Raw genomic sequence first — 15495 nt, 5'->3', positions numbered from 1 at the left:
AATATTGTGCTTCATGATTTTTTTTGTGTAAAGGCTGAAATAAAGGATTTTTACATAAAATTTAATTATTCTGACCTCGTTTAACTGAAAATTTTGTTTACTGAGTACGTGACTATTCTAAAAACGTGTTTAATTTTAACTAAAAAAAATTGGTCTTCCAAAAAATCTTGTTGACGAAATTAAAGAGGGTTGATATTTTTATATGTTTTGGTACTAACTTTGTAGTACTGCCTGCCGTGGTGTTAATATCATCCTGACATTAACTGATTTAATAAAACTTCCTAAGAAAATCTCTCAAAACCACTGGGGAAAAAACTCACTGTCAAGGCCGTTGAGCACCGCCATAAATAATGCCACACGAGCGTTGCGTCTTTCTCAATTCAAACCATTTTTTTTTTCATTTTTTCGCCTAAACCACTTAGGGCAGCTAAAGCCTACTTGAATTGTTGTGTACGAGAAACTTTTGATTCACATAAAAAATACGGCGACCACCATTACCACAAAAACACGCATCACGTTCGTGGAACTTGGTCCTTGTTGTTGATTTAGGATAACTGGATGTATTTTGTTTTTATTAAAAACATGTTTTGTTATTTACATCCAAGAATTTCAGGTTCACAAATTTGAAATTACAATATTTATATATGTTTCTTAAAAAAATATGTGTTGATGAAATCTCCAGTAACCCTATCCACACAGCACTCATGTAAAATTGTAACTTTTCTATTCCGACAGCCTCTCTTCGTTTGCCCATGTACTACAGCGCCATGGTTTGGAAGATAAATAAAGCGATTGAATTGAAATTGCCGAAAACATTACATGACTACACTTCACAACACAACGAGGCTTTCGCGTTTGTTCCCACGAGAATCACAATCCGTGCTGAACATGCCAAGATTGAATTGGTCTGTGCCCCGTAGGCAGTGCTAATTCTATGGTGTGTAATTTGATTGAAATATTTTTTTTAACAAGGGAAAAAAAGTTCGTTTAACAATTTTGCACATAATACATCGTAAAGTAAAATCACAAAAACTGCGCTCACAAACACTACTAAAAAATTGGTTTTGATAGTGTGAGATAGCGAGTGACAGTTTGTCATATATTTTTATTTCGACTTTGTCAAACTAACGGGATCAAGCTACAAAGTGTTGAACAAAAAAGTTTCAAACTACCGTGGGCTAACTGTAATACTTTACATTATTTTTTATTCACTGCGGAATAATTATAGAAATCATGTAATGTATGGAAATCTAGTGGATTACTGGTAGAATATTTTTTTCTTTATTTTCTCGATCCCACTAGAATATTGATAAGGAATGCATCGGCATCCAAAACTGTACAATATTTTTATTATGATATTTAAGTTCCAGAATACAGCCACATGTGCAGATTTATCTGTATTTCACACATTTTTGAGGTGATTAGACCTGTGTGTACAGTAATACAAATTATAATAGAAATATACAGAAATATAGACTTTCCTTAAATTTGAATAAATTCATTATAAATATGCGTAGAAACAATCAAATTTTAAAAACCAGGGGTGTTTCAGAAAGGGGAAAACGTGAACTATAAGATACATGTATTGGTTTAGTTGTTTATTCAATAGTTCTTTTGTAAAATAGTCGACAAAGTAGCTTATTTTGGCCTAAACTATCATTTCAAACGGGTGTATCTCAAAATTGGGACCATTTGGAGCAATTCTGGACCCGGGTTCGGATTCAGCAGGCAAAATTCTACTAGGAACACATATACTCGTCTCAGAGACAAGAAACATTTGATTTTTCGTTGAACTGTGTTATTATTCATTTCAACAAATGTGTGGTCAAGTCTAGTAATGTTAAATTGTTTGATATCTTAACGCGTTAAAATCGATCCAGAACATTTTTCTTTAATTTTTTTTTACAATGTCGATACAAATTTTTTGCTCACGGTACAGATATACAGCTTTCTGGCAATCAAAAATACGGAATCAAATTTGGTAACTCTGTTTGGAGCATCCTTCATCAGTGAAAATTTCACACATTTTTTTGACAATTTACGGTCGACTCTCTGGTTGTCGATCTTCTCGATCTCAATATATTTCCATCCATCGATGAATTCCTCAGTGTCTTCAAACTTCATACTTTACTTCTCTTCATTCCTCGATATTTTCTCTAGCTTGAAGGATCTTTTCCTCGAAGGTCCCTTAAGGAATTGGAATGTCTTTGTTTGAAAAATATTTTCCAATTAGGTCCTAAAATTAGGCTTCAATTGCTGATATTATTTTTGTAAGCGGATGATTCTGGGTTCGATTCCCATCTTCTGCAACCTTCCATCGGATGAGGAAGTAAAATGACGGTCCCGGCCTTGGTTGTTAGGCCGTTAAGTCATTCTAGGTGTAGGAGTTGTATCCATGCCATAAGTACAAACAACACACCAAACCAAGCCTACTCTGGTGGAATCGCTGGCGGCGGTTGGACTCGCAATCCAAAGGTCGTCAGTTCAAACACTGGGGTAGAAGGTTCCTTGGAGTAGAAAGAGGTTTGGGTGCTCTCCCCATTCAAGCCTTCGGACTCCTAGGTTCGAGCAGAAACTTGCAATAGAGACCACAAAAGACCCCGGGGGTCGTTAATATGGATGGTTTGTTTTGATTGTGTCACGTTCCCCAGAAAACCATTCCCCAGAAAACCATTCCCCAGAAATCCGTTCCCCAGAAAACCATTCCCCAGAATGTACCATTTCCCAGAAAACCATTCCCCAGAAAAGTTTCTTTCTCGAAAAATCAAAGTAGTTTCAATTATTAGTTTGTTTGAAATTTCTTAGAAAATATAAAAATTAGACAAGGTTATTTTATCCATGCCAAGAAATTTTCCTTTTTTTTTTGACAACAATTCTTGAGAAAATAACAGAAAATGTTAATTCGGTTTATGACTTGTTCTATTATTCTAAGAAATTTTGCCTTCTTTTTCAGTCATGTTAAATTTGTTATACAAATGCCGAATAAATTGCAGTTTCTTTTTATTTCTTGTTTTCCGTGAATGCTATTTTTATTTTGCAAAGAAGAAAGATGTTTGTTAAAATTAAAATATGATTATGGGTGTCATTGGTATAATTTCATTTGACATTTTGGACCTTTGGCATATTGCTCATTTTGCATAATGATTTAAATTTTCTAAATTTGATTTAAGGTGACAAAATTTAATTTATCAGTTTTGAAAGAAGAAAACTCTCTTGACTTACAATAACTGACTAATTTTTCCTTCTTTTAAGGTCTCCTGACACAAGTTGAATTTCACCTTCTTTAAAGAAGGGAAAACTGTCTTGACTTGTGATATCTGCTAACAGAAGTTGAATTTTAGCTTTAAAGTTTTTTTTTGTATTCTTTCTTGTTTCCATAAGGAAAAACTCTCTTGACTAGTGATAACAAATTTAAAAAGTTGTGTAAGTGGTCAAGTATTTTTTCCCTTACTTAAAGAAGGGAAAATTAAACCCGTGTCAGCAGTTATAATAACAAGGCTATAAATTTTTCCCTTCCTTAAAGAAGGGAAAACTCTCCTCCTCCCTTTTAAAGGTAAAATTCAACTTGTATCAGTCAGTAAAGTTTTCCTTTCTTTAAAGAAGGGAAAGCTTTCTAGCCTTGTAATAACTGCTGACACAAGTTAACGTGGTGATTATTGCACTCGAGCGTAATATTGCAATCTTTATTTCTCGCATCACGTTCGAGATTTTTCGATCTAAATATTATGATCATAATTTGTCAACGGTAAGTCAAAAAGTCTAATTAAAAACATTTTCAAAATTCTCAAAAAAAATCAAAAAGTTTGGAATTCAAAAATCAAAATTAAAGAGAAAAGAAATTTTAAAACTTAAAAAAATCAAAGATTATGAATTTTATTTTTTTTAGTTTTTTGAAAATTTGAAATTATGGAAATTTTGATTTTTTTTTATTTTTGTAAATTTTGGAAATTTTAGAAATTTTGGAAATTTTGGGAATTTTAGAAATTTTGGAAATTTTGAAAAATTTGAAAATTTCGGAAGTTTTGGAAATTTTTGAAATTTTGGAAATTTTGGATATTTTGGAAATTGGGAAAATTTTGGATTTTTTTTTTTTAATTTTGGAAATAATTATAATCACCACGATAAATATTTCTGGGGAACAGTACATTCTGGGGAATGGTTTTCTGGGGAACGGTTCATTCTGGGGAAATGATTTCTGGGGAATGGTTTTCTAGGGAACGTGACACAATCGTTTTTTTTTTTTTTTGTTTTGTTGATATTATTGCTCACAACGATTGACCTTTCTTTTCTGAGTGCAATGAACCTTTGTACAAAAGCAAAGGATCAAAAATGGTTTTTTAAAACAATTTTTCAAAAATAGCTTCGCGGCCCTTCTTGACCTAAAAGGTCTTGCTTGACAGCTTGTTTCCAGGGGACCATAGTTGATCCATAGAAAAAATGATGGCTTGTAAATTTATTTTTTTTGCATTAAGGCCGTTGCAAATTGTTTCTCAAAGTTTATGCCACCCCCTTCAAAATTGGTTCGAAAAATCAGGGAGCAAAAAAAAATTTTTTTTTTCATGCAACTGGAAAATTTCAATAGAACTAGAAGTCTAATCAACTCAAAACAATCAAAAATGCCTTTTCCGCATTGATCATCATATTTAGCTCTTTTGGGCTCGTTTATAAAATGTTTGAAATTTTATGAAATTAGAATGTTCTGCACAGCAAAAACATTTTGTTTGCAAATTTTAGAAACTTATGATTGCAAAACACCTGGATAAGTGCATAATGCATTTTAAACCACTTTTTTCATTCATATATTGAAACTGTGGCCTGTAATTTCAATTTGAATTTTTTTTGCCCGCAACTAAACCCCCCTCCCTGCCGAGGGACATAAACTTCAAAAAATATTTGCAACGACCTAAAATGAAAAAAGTGACAATCTATTATTTATGATTTTGTGAATGAAACGCAGTGTAACAATCTTGTAAGCACGAATGCCTTGTCCCAATCAAACATTATGGCACAAAAATATTGAGAGAGAAAAAAAACTAACAAAACTATTGAAAAAAAACACGTACACAATTGATCAACGGGACAACAACAGCAAAACGCAAACGGTGAGGAAAAGGAGGACGATTGTGTTCGTTTGTCAGATATTTTTAAAATGTTCAGAAATGTATTTACATAAACCAAAATAGCTTTTATGATTTGAACAGTTTTTCGTTTTCCAATTGTAAATTGTTTGTTAACAATTTTGAGATCTCTTCAAAGTTCATCTTTTTTGATTTGTCATCAATTCAAACTGATCAAAACAATTACCAAAAAATAGTTCTAGAAACAAATTTTGATGGATTTTTTTTACAATGGGCATAATTTCCCGAGTTCAATGTTGTTCGGATGTGGATGGGCTGGGCATGAAGCAGTAACGATAGAAGAAAAAAACATGTAAAAAAATATTTCTCATACATTTTGATAGGTTTCCGCTTCCACTTCCTTCAACGAAGAATCCTTGGGTGATTATATTTTGATGCTCTTGTTGCTGCTGCTGTTGACTGTTATTTCCTCACCTCACCGTCGACAATATTGTCGTCGTCGGTCGGAAAATGCCCGGTGACCAGAGCGGAACTTTTCCTCGGGTATTTAATTTTTTATTCTTATTTTTTTCCCCGCTCCGGTGCCACTCTTTGGCTGGGGCCAAAACCACTTTACACTTTCTTTTTTTCCCCGTCCGCTCTCGCAACTTTTAATCTCATGCGTAATTTCCTCGAAGGACCACAGATTTTCTTCACTTTCTGCCTTTTTCACTTTCTTTTTCTTTACAATACACACACATACACACTGGGATCAGGATCTGTCGCAGCCAGGAGAGAAAACCACGCGGGAAAATATTTTTGGAGCGTTTTATAAATATTTGATTATCTTCTCTTTACACTTTGGGATGAACTTTTTCCTTTTTTTTCCTCTTCGGCTTATCTTATTTTATTTTCGCTAACTATGTTTGATTTTCTTACACTCTCTTTCTCTCTCTGTCGTTTACACTCGTTTTCCTTCGTACTTTTCAAAACACACCTTCTTGCTGTTCGCTTTGCATTCAAATCACACAATCACAAACATTCGCAACTTTTTGCTGTGTGTGGCATCGAATCTACTTCTTGGTTCTACGTGGTTTCTCTATGGTGGTTGTTTTGCCACACTTTGAATTATTTAGCTATTTGGGTTCTTCCGGTCACCATTTCCTTGAAAGGATTGAAAACAGAAATTACAAGTGCTGAAATGGTTAGATTCCGTTGTAATTCATTTTCAACATCATTCAGATTTTTTTCGCAAATTTTAAAAGTTTTGATCAAGAATTTCGGATTTTTCACGTTTTGCGCTGCACGTTGAAACACCTAGATTTTATTTTTCAAAAAAAAATCATATCTTTGAATCCTGTTAATGAACCTTTTTTATATGTTCCGTTACATTTTCCGAGGAATCCGTTAAAAATATTTTCAGACATAGACACTTTTGTCCAGACACTCAAAACGACATTTGGAGGTTTATATGACTTTTTCAAATGTTAAGCTTGTTGAAACTCAAAACAGTTTTTCTTGTTCATAATAAATTCTTCGGAAAGATTGTATTCTTTGTTTTTTAGGTGTTAATCGCCGCGAATTGATTTTTGGTTTTTTGATCGATTGGTTTTCGGCGAAAAAAAAAAAAACAATTATTTGTTTGCCAGATTGTCCGAACGTTTCGGTCGCCTCACTGGCTTGCGACCATCTTCAGCGGACACTAAAAATTAATTTTATTATTAAAATACGTGCAAAAAAATACAAAAATGTTCAACTCTTACACTCTTCCTGCCGTTTCTTTTCTGGCTACGGCCACGTTTGTTTACAGTTTTCACTGTTGTGTTACCCTTGTGTCCCTTCTGGTAGATTTAAGCTTTGTTACAATAGAGTTGTACGTTGTTTTGAAATTTAGTGAGTCTCTTTGTTTGTTGACCACATTTTCATCCCCCTTCAGCTTAATGTTAAAAGTTTCGACAGTCAATCTTGTTTTATAGTTTGTAACTTTGTCAAGTATTTTCGTATTGTCAAAGTTAAAAATATGCCCCTCTTCTAGTGTGTGTTGTGAAAGGCTTGTTCCACCAATGTTTTTTGTTCTTACGTCTGATTTGTGTTTGTCTAAACGTGTTTTCAAAAACTGGCTTGTTTCCCCTATATACGTTTTAGGGCAAGCACCACATGGAACTTCGTACACCACATTTGTGTTCTTCATTTTTGGTATTTTGTCTTTCGTTTTTGTAAACAACACATCTTTTACACACAAAAGAACACAGTCATTGCATTAGTTGACAGAGCATTAAAACTAACACACGCTAAGTACCGGGAAAACACAATTAAAACTGTGAAACACATTTTGAGAAACAACAATTATCCAAGTTTTTTGGTGGAAAAAGTGATTAGGGAAAGGTTACACATAATGTACAACACATTACAACAAAACACACGTAAAGACACCACGGGGTTTGTTACACTTCCTTACGTACCAGGCCTTGGGGAAAAGTTAGCAAGGTATTTGGGACAACACGATCTTAAAGTAGCTTTTAAACCAGTTGACAAGATAAAAGATGTGTTGTTTACAAAAACGAAAGACAAAATACCAAAAATGAAGAACACAAATGTGGTGTATGAAGTTCCATGTGGTGCTTGCCCTAAAACGTATATAGGGGAAACAAGCCAGTTTTTGAAAACACGTTTAGACAAACACAAATCAGACGTAAGAACAAAAAACATTGGTGGAACAAGCCTTTCACAACACACACTAGAAGAGGGGCATATTTTTAACTTTGACAATACGAAAATACTTGACAAAGTTACAAACTATAAAACAAGATTGACTGTCGAAACTTTTAACATTAAGCTGAAGGGGGATGAAAATGTGGTCAACAAACAAAGAGACTCACTAAATTTCAAAACAACGTACAACTCTATTGTAACAAAGCTTAAATCTACCAGAAGGGACACAAGGGTAACACAACAGTGAAAACTGTAAACAAACGTGGCCGTAGCCAGAAAAGAAACGGCAGGAAGAGTGTAAGAGTTGAACATTTTTGTATTTTTTTGCACGTATTTTAATAATAAAATTAATTTTTAGTGTCCGCTGAAGATGGTCGCAAGCCAGTGAGGCGACCGAAACGTTCGGACAATCTGGCAAACAAATAATTGTTTTTTTTTTTTTTTCGCCGAAAACCAATCGATCAAAAAACCAAAAAAAAAAAAAAAAAAAAAAAAACCATAAATAAAAAAAAAAAAAAATTTTTAAAAAAAAAAAAAAAAGATTGTATTCCAGAACCAACTGGTTTTCAAATGTTTATTTAACGTTTGTCCAATTGCCTGGCAATTAGTGAAGAAAAATCGTTCCATGATTCCCAGAAACCCAGCACCATCCTCACGTTCTATTCATTCAAAGTGCTGCGTTGTGGAGGCTAATTTACTGCCAGTCAAGTGGCGGCCGGGTGAATCCTCACACGTGAAACATCTGTTTTTGCTCGATCATCACCGGGCAATTTGTTTCGCAGTTTTTGAGCAGGTTAAACCTGATGAATCGCACAAACATACATTGGGGTGCTATTAAGTAGTCTAAGGTTAGAGAGAACAAGCAAATTTTCACTTTCACTTTCGATTTTATGAATTTCCCGCCATTTTTCCTCTTGCCACTGCCACCCCAAAGAAGTGTTGGCAGGCAATTAAAAATCAACACATTCAACAGTACTTCTACTTTCCGTTTGGTTTCCTCTTAATAATAATTTAAAAGATAAACAGTCGCACAGACAACCTCACACTGGGTGGAAGCTAATTTTGCTCTAATTGATTCCATTTGTTTTTTTTTTTTCAGTGCCCATTTTCCGACGCCACCATTGAGAAGGACGGTCGAGAGAGAGTCAAAAATCGCCAAAAAGGACACCACTTTTCTCCGCTTTTGAGCAACGATGACTTCAAAAAGCGTCGACCTCCCCCACCCATTTGAGATGGGGTTGAAGATTTTGCTGGTTAGGGGGTGTTTTTTTACCTTTCTCAGATGCGGAGAAATCAGGTGTGATGGTGGTGTTGGTAATAAAAGCAGATTTGTCAACCTCTTTTCTTACTTTTATTTCAAGCAAGGTTTGACGAGAGTTCAAAACAACTTTATTTTGGTATTTTATTGGTTCGATGAAAAAACAGAACCGAAAAGTTTTCTATCCGATCTCTCTTCAAAATTATTGACACCTCAAAATACATGCCAACATGAGAAAAGTATGACCTTTTGAAAATCGTTATAAATGTGCGCAAATATACCCCAAATTTACAGCTGTATTGTTTTCATTAAATTGTTGGAAAAATAGTTCAAATTCAAATCAATCAGTTGCAAAGTTCTTGAGAAAGAATTAAAATTTTAATGTAATCGAAAAATGTTTATTCGCTAATAGTAATATTTTCAACATCAAGCATAAGGATAAATGAACTTTCTCATTTTTAAATGAAAATCTTCATTGGAAAGGTAGAAAATACAAAGACTGGAGCATTCATAGAAACATTCTCAAAAAAATGTCTCATAAAAATTGAAAACAGTTTATTTTAAGACACTTGCACATAACCACGCGAATTAGATGCAACCATAAATTAGTAACTTTTGTTTCACTTTCGAGGAAGAAAAAAATAATCTATAATGTTAATACAAACATCTTTTGAATCTAATCGCAGTTTAACATTATCTCCCTATCAATCAAGTTTTGTTATGAATTTTTATAACATGTAAAAAGAAGTGTAGCTCAATATAGTGGCTATTTGAAGTATATTTTTCGTGAACTCGGACTCTATAAGAAAAAATACATTAACATCCAGAATCTTAAACTTGGTCGAAACATTACTAAAATTAAAATTTCTATTGAATAACTTTTAACATCGATAATACATCCTTTTAACACATTGTTAACTGCATGTAAATGCTTTTTAATCTGTATTAATACAAATTTTTAATTTTGGGACCACAGACCGTTTAAAATTTTGGAAAAAAAATCATAAATTCATTGCTATTTTGCATTATTTTATAGACTGTAATGATGTAGAATCAGTTTTGCGTTACATTTTGATTCAAAATTTCGACAATCAGGCTTGATAATTAAAAAAATAAGCTGTTTCTTGCCTTTAACATTAACATTTAACTTGTTTGTATCAGGGCTGTGGAGTCGGAGTCGGTGGAGTCGGGTCTTTTTGGAGACCTGGAGTCGGAGTCGGAGTCGGAGTCGTCAAAACTCGAACAGCTGGAGTCGGAGTCGGAGCCGGAGTCGGCTAAATTTTTATGAGCTGGAGTCGGAGTTATCTAAAATTCAACAAAATTATGTAAATTTTTTATTAACAATTGTTATTGTTGTAATGCAGGTTAATTCACAAAACTTCGTATATTTTAATCGTTTTTTGAGTCGCATGCACTGCGTTGCCCTTTTATTCATTTTTTAATAGAGATTTATCAGATGCCATTATGTTTTTAAGAATTTTTATTATGATTGTGATTGGAATGCTTTATTTGTGTTATAATTAGAGGGTGACGAGCGGGAATTCCCGGGAAAAATTTCCCGGGAAATCGACCATTTTTGTACCTCTCGATTCCCGGGAAATTTTAAGCTTATGAATATCGAAGCAAAATTATATAAACTAATCAGCTAATCAACTAATTCGAAATTGTTTTTGTCATTGGATGTTAAATTTAATATTCGTTGTTCAAGTTTGAATAAACCAATGCATCTCTAATCTTTTAAATTTTAACTTAAACATACTTAGCAGTTATTGTTTCTTATTATTATTTCAAAGAGGAAAAGCCTTTTCAAGATAAGTATAATTTACATATCCTCTCTCGAGCATAGCAATCCTCTCAATCTAGTTTTTTTTGGTAATGCTAAGGTTTTTTTTCTTTTTCGATGTCAATAAATTGTTTTTTTTTTATTTTAAAAAAAAATTCCGGCAATCTTTATAAAGTTAAGATCCACCACATTTGAACATTCGGATTTTCCTAATAACTATTTCGTCAATTAATATTTACAGTTGACATTTAAAGGAAAAAAAACAATTTTAAATTGTTGTTTTGAGTCGTTATTTATCATATTGCAAAAATCCCGATACTGGGAAATTATATATGTATTAGCTTTTTTTAACATCACAAAAATCTATAAACAAGTTTGTGCAATTTTTTGAAAAATCACTTAGTACGAATTAAGATTTGTAAACATTTTAAACTGCAATTATGAGTCCAAAAAAAATCAAGAAGCGATCTTTTATTTGCAGATTCAGAAAAAAATTAAAGATAGACACTTCCCGAAAATAACGAGGCTAGTAATTAACGTTTTAATGAAAAAGTATAAATTAATTGTATCTAAATTCATTGAAAAGAAACACATTAATTACTTTTCTTTATAAATGATTGGCACTATTGGCATAGTTTAAAAAACTCCCGGGTCCCGGGAATTCCAGGGAAATTGCAAAATTCAACTCTCGATTCCCGGGAAATTGAAAATCTCGAGAATCGTCACCCTCTAGTTATAATCATTGAATATGGTAGATAAACCGATTATCTTAATGTTTACTATTTCTTTACTAAAATTCGAAAGTGTTTATCCTTTATAAATTATTTTAATATCGTTGCAAATTATCATTGAACAAATCTCAAAATTTAAGTACCGAAGAAGAACCAATAAAAATGTATGAAAAAAATGACAGGATTTTAATTTATTTAAGAATTTTCTTATAATGCATATGTCCCATGCCAATATGATGGAAGGTAATTATCATTGCAAATCAATGCACTTAAAAAAATCTTCTTGTAAAGGTAGCTGGGGTCCTTTTGATCAGTAACCTAGAAAATATGTTACCTGTGAATTATTGTTTTTTTTTAAATTTAAGTTTTTTTTTCATATATTTTTATGGAGGCGTTCGATCGTTCATAAAGCTTCGTTTCAGGTGAAGACGCGCGCCTCCTTTTAAATATATAGAAAATTTTAAAATATTATTATATTATAAAATTCCTTTGTGAAATATTTTCTAGATCACGGATATTTGAAAAGGCCCCCTTAAACGTCCATTCCACGAACAAACTTTTATTCCCTTTTTTGATTCGAACTTTCTTTCTATGAAAAAAAAAACATGACACTTAGATATAAATAATCCTATTTATCATTGTTTTAAAAATAATAGTTAACTAACTTTTGAAATATTTAAAAACTATGTGAAGTCGGAGTCGGAGTCGGAGCCAACAATTTATTGAAGGCTGGAGTTGGAGTCGGAGTCGGCTCGAGTTGGTAGGCCGGAGTTGGAGTCGGAGTCGGAGTCGGTTGTAGCTGAAAGCCGGAGCCGGAGTCGGAGTTGGAGTCACCTTATCTCAAAAAGCCGGAATCGGAGTCGGAGTCGTTTAAAACATGACCCGACTCCGCAGCCCTGGTTTGTATATTTATGTAAAGAAAGCTCAGAATGTCTGGAAATCCAAGAGATTGCCAAGATTTTTTTTTAGAATATATTTAAAAATCGTCTTTTTTATTTATCTTAATTTTACGGTTCCTTTTTCCGACTTGTTCTTATTTTCCTATTTATCATTGTTTTAAAAATAATAGTTAACTAACTTTTGAAATATTTAAAAACTATGTGGAGTCGGAGTCAGAGCCAACAATTTATTGAAGGCTGGAGTCGGAGTCGGAGTCGGCTCGAGTTGGTAGGCCGGAGTTGGAGTCGGAGTCGGAGTCGGTTGTAGCTGAAAGCCGGAGCCGGAGTCGGAGTTGGAGTCACCTTATCTCAAAAAGCCGGAATCGGAGTCGGAGTCGTTTAAAACATGACCCGACTCCGCAGCCCTGGTTTGTATATTTATGTAAAAAAAGCTCAGAATGTCTGGAGAATCCAAGAGATTGCCAATTTTTTTTTTGTTTAGAATTTATTTAAAAATCGTCCTTTTTATTTATCTCAATTTTACGGTTCCATTTCCCGACTTGTTCTTATTTTCAAAGGCCGTGTTGCGATGAAAAAAGATTGCTTTTAAATATTATTTTCTTTTTCAAATTCAACCCGGCCTGTTTGATTACAGATTTGATTCAAAATATTTTTTTAATAATTTATTTGTTCATAAAATTTTAGAACCTAAAAATCTTTTACCAAAAGGATCCTCCTAATGGCTTAAATTTGAATAAAATATGTGTTATTAGACTGATACAAATATAAAATATATTTTTTTCAAAGAATTTTTAATTAAATATAAAAGAAAATTTAAGTGCAATCAACTGAAATCAACTAACAATCAACCAGCCAAAGTTTAAACATTTCAATTACAAAACATTGGAAAATGCATTAGATACCTTTGCAGTTGATTTTTTTTATCGAAAAATGTGAGGTTTGACAAAAAAAATAGCGAAAAAAACTTTTTGCGGTTTTGCACACCGAAAATTCATCAAAATTCAAAAGATAAACTATCCAAAAAAATGGTAAAACTGTTCCTAAGCACAGGGGAATGCATTTTTTGTTGATTTCAGTTGATTTCACTTAAATTTTCATTGAAACTTATTTGAAAACATTTTTTTTTGTCCCCGTCAAAGTTGGTCCGAACAATCATGGAGAAAAAAATGTTTTTTTTTTAACAAAAAGCTTAAAAATTTTCATGAAAATAGAAGTCTTATTACTGAAAACAATCTGAAGTACATGTTCCTGCATTGTTAATCATATTTAGGATGAAATTCCGATGTACAGAACCGCAAAAACTTTTTTTTTTCGCAGAAAATATTTTTTTTGTCAAAACTTAGATATTTTTGAAATCAATCAACCGTGGCTCCAAATTTTCATACTTTTTAATTTTTGCCCCCTCCTCAACTTTGGTCAGAGTCGAAGGACATAAACTTAAAAAAGGGTTTTCAAACTGCTGATATACTAAACAAATTAATTCATCAAAATTTCTTTGAGGAATCTTTAAAGCCATTTTTTATCATCACTAAAGCAACACTGTTTAATTCCTTCCAAAACCTCCCAATCACTGACGACAATCCATTGCGTGCATATCTTCCAAGCACCATCAGTGACAAATCGTGACGTCGTCGGCGTTGAAAGAAAGTGGAGTGGAGGGGTTGTGGAGTTGCCCATCAACAATCACACAAACACCCCCTCGAACACTCATAAACATTAGTAGAAACGGCTTCTCCCCACACAGTCACACACACACACACAGTCTCACTAGCGCGCTGTGTCTGACTAACTTCGGCGGGAGTGAGTGTATTTTGCGCGAGATTTTTTTTTTATTACACGAAAATTCACTAAAAATCACGAAGAAGCGTTCAAAACACACCGACTAAGACGGGAGAATCTTGGGTCGACCACCACCACCACCACCTAGCAAGCGTGAAAAACAGGCAAAAATATATTTATAGAAAAAGCAAAGCAAAGGTTTCTTCTTTCGCGAACTCAACTGCTGCTGCTAGAGTTTGTGGTTGGTTCGGCCTTAAGATGGCCAATTCGGTTCGTTTCGGAGGGGTAGTGATGCTGCCGGGGGAAAACTCCACACCCCACCGGAGATTGATGGCTCTGTTCCGCGAGGACAGGGCGCACACAAGTGGCCCTCGTCAACCCTTCTTTTGAACACTTTTTTATGGGTGATGATTCTTCTTTTTCTTCCTCCGACGACACTTTACTCTCTTTGGTCCAAAAATTTTCTCTCTCGGTCCACCCGAGCATCACATATCCTTTTATGCAACACCAAAGTGCTTCTTCTGGTGGGCGCTTCTGTCGGGAGGCTCGGTCGTCGGAAAATCTGCCACTTTTCCGCCACAATTTTCACACGCCACAGCGAATTATCATCTCACCTCCACAAAAACCCTCGGTCTCGCTTGGATTTTCACCAGCACCACACCGGGAGGAAAAATCCCTCCCAAGTTTTCCCCGCCGGACACTTCCTCTGACCACCCTCCTCGCAACAAAAACTAACCCCTTTCGTCGACGTTCCCTGGGACAACCTGTTCCGTCCGAGTGGCCACTTTTACCATCCACTGAAGAAAAGAAAAAACGGAAAAAGAACCTGCTCTGAGGCGGAGGCAGGCCACACAGGAGAGGACACGGCGGCGGCGACGGCTGATTCCGAAATCCGGATTTTCCACGGCGTCTCACGGCTGTTTCTCGGGGGGCGTCCAACGCGTACAAGTTCTCACGATCTACTGACGGACTTGGGTGGGAAAAACCACCGCCAAGATCAGCTTGGGCTGGGAGTTTTCCGCGGAAAACTCGCTCCCTCGCTTGCGAGAGGAGAGAGAGAGAGAGAAGGAGCGGGAAATGAGCACCCGACCAGCTGATGGGGGTTTTGTTGTGGAGTGAGCGCCTCTCTCACGTGGTGAGAGAGAGTGCAAGCAGCTGTGTGAGGGAAAATCATTATCGATATTTGCTCTCTCTCACTGACTGGGTAGCGAGGACGAAGATGCTGTTTGGCGATAGGATTATGATGGCCTTTCTTCGAGCAGCATTGACTAATTAA

At 34.6% G+C, this 15495-nt stretch overlaps 1 protein-coding gene across 3 annotated transcripts in view; it reads right to left on the bottom strand.

Moving 5' to 3' along the window:
- The window catches only part of LOC120416023 (receptor-type tyrosine-protein phosphatase kappa), a 215669-nt gene extending 200496 nt beyond the window's left edge, over window positions 1–15173 (bottom strand). Inside the window, exons 1-2 of one of the 3 annotated variants that reach the window (XR_008212019.1) lie at window positions 15046–15173; window positions 5452–6221 (exon numbers count right to left, since the gene is read on the bottom strand). The gene's annotated coding sequence lies outside the window, so the exon portion shown is untranslated. Of the gene's footprint in view, window positions 1–5451; window positions 6222–14833 lie in introns of all 3 variants that reach the window. The other 2 variants (XR_008212017.1, XR_008212018.1) reach the window with 2 other exon arrangements.
- Window positions 15174–15495: the final 322 nt, after the last annotated feature.

This window comes from Culex pipiens, chromosome 2 (assembly GCF_016801865.2).
Source record: "Culex pipiens pallens isolate TS chromosome 2, TS_CPP_V2, whole genome shotgun sequence".
Classification (NCBI taxonomy): domain Eukaryota; kingdom Metazoa; phylum Arthropoda; class Insecta; order Diptera; family Culicidae; genus Culex; species Culex pipiens.
Note: the sequence above shows the minus strand (reverse complement) of the source record. Positions and strands in the feature narration are given on the sequence as shown.